The 5,112-nt window shown below is 33.7% G+C and overlaps 1 long non-coding RNA gene across 1 annotated transcript; it reads left to right on the top strand.

Annotated features, from left to right (window-relative positions):
* Positions 1-2,038: 2,038 nt before the first annotated feature.
* Positions 2,039-4,469, top strand: LOC110788961 (uncharacterized). Its single transcript, XR_002533480.2, has 4 exons — positions 2,039-2,197; positions 2,876-2,978; positions 3,560-3,634; positions 4,130-4,469. It is a non-coding gene; the product is annotated as an uncharacterized lncRNA (long non-coding RNA).
* The last annotated feature ends 643 nt before the right edge of the window (positions 4,470-5,112 follow it).

Raw genomic sequence — 5,112 nt, 5'->3', positions numbered from 1 at the left:
TCAACCGCTCAAAGCCAGTACCGGACCCTAAACCAACAAAGCCTAGAGCTTGAAGTCCCCTTGGGCCAAAGGCACATTCATCCAAGAAATAGAAAAGATACAATAACAACTACTTAAGTTTTTGACAAAAAGTAGTCCAAAAATAATTGAGTGAACTTACAAGTAGTAGCTTGTCATACAGTTTGAAGAATTTTCTTATCCGAAAAAACTGAGTGAACTTCCAAGTCATATTTTGTCATACAAAAGTGATGTCATGCCCTACACATGATTGTCAATAGCCGAAAAATGAAAGGCAATGACGGAAAGTGGTTTCATGCTGTCTCACGAAAATAAATTTTATGTTGAAATTAACTTCACCCAAAAACTTATATAAGATCTTTTCTCGTAAATTTTCAGTTATAAAAGGTTATTCTTTTTTTAATTTACATATTTTATTACAATATTTTTTACGGATATTTCATGAAATGCCCCCGAGTTTTGCCATAATTCACCAAACGCCCATCAAGTTTCAATAATTCATAAAATACCCTTCACAATTCGTACAAATACGCAACATACCCTTACTAATAACGGACCGTTAGTCTGCCGTTAGCCAAGTTTCCAATTCACCCAAAAGCCCCTATTCTGAAACTTATTTCAGCAAATGCCCCTATTGTGAAACTTATTTCACCAAATGCCCCAAACTTAAATATAGCTATTTTGATGTTTCAGCGACTAGTTTTTGTGTTTGAAGGGTAGTTGTTGGTCACGGTTGACTATAAAAGCCCATTTGCTGAATGGTTCTTGTAAGTTAGATGTTATTTTGATTTGCTTTGCTAATTTCATAAGATTTTTGTCATGAGTTTTCTTTCAAAATCATCATCCACACCCAATGGTCGAGTCCACATATATTAGAGTACCTACCAAATTTTGTTATTGTGGTAGGAAATTTGTCATTCGAAGCTCTGATACAACACTCAATCCACAAAGGTTGTACTACAAGTGTGATCCTTAAAACGATCTGAGATGGTGCAAGGGAGTAGTTGAGCAAGAAAACAAGGGGAAACAACACGAAGGACAATGCGGGGGAAGCTTAGACGAAGGAGAAAGTATTGAAAACAGGCGAAACAGTAAGATGCAAGAAGAATTGAAGCAAATGAAGAAGAAGCTAAAACAACAACAAAAAGTAGTCAAAGTTGTAATACAAATGGGGATATTGATGTTTGTAATTTTACTATTTGTAATTATGAAGTAAACACAAGTAATGAGAAACAAATTCACATTTCATAAATAATTGATGTTGCATAATCTGCACAAAATACCAAACTGGGAAGCATTTCTGTTTTTAGCTTCACTTACAAAACATCTTTGCACCAACTACATTTAATGTTATTTTCTACTCAATGAATATGTGCAAGATCAAAACAGATGTGCAAAAAACTACCCCAAAAAGCATTAGCAGCTATCCAGAAGAGCTTGTGGAACACCACTTCAACCTCCATTCCTACTACAATAACAAAATTTGTTAGGTACCCTAATATATGTGGACTCATTGGGTGTGGAAGATGATTTTGAAAGAAAACTCATGACACAAATCTTATGAAATTAGCAAAGTAAAGTAAAATAACATCTAAAATACAAGAACCATTCAGCAAAGGGGTTTTTATAGCCAACCATGACCAAGAACCAGTTTTCAAACACAAAAACTAGCCGTCGGAACATCATAATAGCTATATTTAAATTTGGGGCATTTGGTGAAATAAGTTTCATAATAGGGGCATTTGGTGAAATAAGTTTCAGACTAGGGGCATTTGGGTGAATTGGAAACTTGGCTAACGGCGGACCAACGGCCCGTTATTAGTAAGGGTATGTTGGGTATTTGTACGAATTGTGAGGGGTATTTTATGAATTATTGAAACTTGATGGGCGTTTGGTGAATTATGGCAAAACTCGAGGGCATTTCATGAAATTTCCGTATTTTTTATTTTATTTTATTTTTTATCAGATATTGCAATGGTTGTTGCCTTGTGGGCCTCTAAACTTAGTAAACTGTTTCAATAAATCACTAATACGATTTTTTCTCCCAAAACCCTAAACACTTTCTCCTCGTTCATCCTCGTCGTTCTTTCAAGCAAGCGAAATGGCAATTGGGTCTCTGAATTGGAAGTAAGAAAAATTGCGATTGGCGTCTTGAATTGGCGACAAGAACGGTTATTTGGTATGTTCTCTTCGAATTTGTCTTTAATTTCATAGTTTAAGTTACAGTTTAAATTATTAATCGATTACAATTGGAATTTTTGTGTGTGGTTACAAGGCTTAAATTAAGGTTTCTTAATTAAGAAATTCGTATGATTTGAGTTTTATGAATATCCATGTTCTAGTCTTTCTCTGGTGATTCATATGTAATAAAACTCCTCTAGATTCCATTGTTTTAAACTGATTCGGGAGTTTCTTTTGAAGCTTCTGTGTATACTATTTTGTTCTACTGTCTTGGGATTATAAAACTGTTCTTGTGCTCATGTTAGCTATATTTTTGAGACTGTAATCCTATTTAGCTTTACCTTGATTGCTCACAACATTGCCTAGCTATTGTTCGCACATTTTCATATTGGCTTCCATTTTCTTCTTGCACACTTGTAATTGCTCTGAGGTATGAAATGAAAAACATGAGTTATCACACTAAGGTAAATAGAAGTTATTGTATTAATTCACCATTCTCTAAAAGCACCAAAAAGTCAGAATCTTTTATGTATATACGTTGAGGGTGGAACATGTTTAGACACAATATAATGTGGTTTTTGATAACTTTAAAAAGTTATATAGTCTAAGATTTTCTTACTTCCCTTTATTTAAGTGGTCTTCTTGTTTTTTACAACCTTGGATCTTGTCAATCCAGTATCTGAATTAGCAAGATTGAAGTAGTCTCTTGTGTGGGGCAGAACGAGAATCAGAAGACTCATAAATCACCTTATGAAGACTGACTCAAACATCTCAAGAAGGTAATACATGATATATATGCCCAGTCCACAACCTTTATCGTCTTCATAGAATTAGAATAATCATCCATGAGTATTACCTTTATACCAATTGGTTTACCTTTAATTTTCTACTTTCGTTGTAGTAGCCTTCTGTTGTTTACAAATCCTTTACGGAGTAATAATATAATGTATGTCTTCTATTAACTTATTTCTTAGTTTTGTAATCTACAAAAGCAGGATTGTAGCTGGAATATCATATATTATTTACTATACTACGGGGACTTTATGGTGGGAATTATCTATTGTATCATTTTCGTTGTTATGTCTTCTTTGTTTCCTTCCCTTGTTAGAGGGTAAGGTGTATCTTCTTTAAATGGGTCTTGCTATCATTTTTTATCTCAGTTTCACTATAGCCCCATCTGGTATGGTAAAAGAGTTAGTATAGTAAACTTGTTTACTCATATCCTTCTCTTCCTTCTATTATTGAAATTTCAAGTGATTGACACTTTTAGTTATCTTACTGAAAACGCTGTCTGAACTCCTTATAATGGTTTAGATATCTTTTTTTGGCCCCATGTTTATATTTTCGTTGGATATTGCAGGTTCAAGGTTCAAGGAAGGATTGTATTGCTTGTGAACAGGGTAATTGAAGACGGTAAGCTAACTACAACAACAAGGTACCAAATGCTGACCTTTTCTTGTAGTTGAGAGTTAGTCATGATGAAGGCTATGAAGTTTCTTTGAGAAGCTAAATGGGAAAGATCATGAATATATCTCATAAAGCAACTTAAATTAGTTATTTGGCTATTTATGTTAGTGAACCTAGCTTGACTTGTTTGCTATCTAGGGAAAAATACAGAACATCTATTATTTCTTGGTAAACATTTTGAGGGATTATTTGATAAAAGTACAAATTAAAAAACAATTACATGGGTTCTTTTTTAATATTGATAATCTATGTTAAAGTTTAAAATTTGTTTTTTTTTTCTGCTGGTGATTGATTGCGCGCTTGTTTATTTTATGTTGTTGTATGTCTTGTTTAGTTTGCTTAGGTGTCTCTGATCTGAGTCTGAGTTGCAGAAGTTGTGATTGTGTTGTGCTGCTCTCGGTGCTCTGTTGCTGTTCTAATTGTTGTCCTGCTGATATACATTTTGTTGATGTGTGACTTGCAGTGTGCTCAACAACATTGCTGTTACTTTTCTTGAAGCCTGAAGGTGGATGGAAATGAAGAAGAGTTACATGTAGCATGTGGTGTGGTCAGTTAAAGCGATTTTAGACCGACTTGGGTTGACATTGGAATTTTGTGGTTTTTTGGTATTGTTTTTATAGTTTGGTTTGCTAGCTTAGTTTTATGTAGTTTTTGGGCTTGCAGGTTGTTGCAAGGCCTAGGGTGTTTTATTTGGTTGAGCTTGTACCAAAAAATAAGCTTATAGGTGACCGTGCTTGAAAAATGTAATAAATAATACGCTAGATTATATCTGTGGCTATAAAAATGTTTCATGATAGTCTCAATTGCATCTAAATATCATTATTTGAAAAATAGGATATTGCCATTAATTACATTTAGGCAAAATTATATTGTTGTCCCTAAACATGTTGCTTTAGAGGCAATTCTTTATGTTGCCTTTAATTATATTTCGATTCAAAATTATATGGTTTCCACTAAATATATGTGTATTTTAGAAACAACTTTATATATTGCCTGTAATTATATTTCGAGGAAAAATCATATGATTGCCCCTAAATATATGTGGATTTTAGAGGCAACCTTTTATATGGCTTCTAATTACATTTCGAGGCAAAATGATATGGTTGCCCCTAAATATATGTGGCTTTTAGAGACAACTTTAACATTGCATCTAACTATATTTCGAGGCAACATTATATGGTTGCCGCTAAATATATGCGACTTCTAGAAGCAATTTTATATTGCCTCTAATTATATTTTGAGGCAAAGATATATGGTTGCCTCTAAATGTATGTGCTTTTAGAAGCAACGTGTTATATTGCCTCGAAAATGGGCTTTTTGAGGCAACCATTAATTAGCGACAGACTTATTAAAGGCATCCACTATTTTGCTTCAAAAAGGCAATAGAGGCTACATCCCTGTTTTTAGAGGCAATTATGTGTTGCCTCTGTACATGATTTTTCTGGT

The sequence above is a fragment of the Spinacia oleracea genome, chromosome 4, assembly GCF_020520425.1.
Source record: "Spinacia oleracea cultivar Varoflay chromosome 4, BTI_SOV_V1, whole genome shotgun sequence".
NCBI classification, from domain to species: Eukaryota; Viridiplantae; Streptophyta; class Magnoliopsida; order Caryophyllales; family Amaranthaceae; genus Spinacia; species Spinacia oleracea.
The sequence above is the reverse complement of the archived record's forward strand: the minus strand, read 5'-3'. Positions and strand labels throughout refer to the sequence as shown.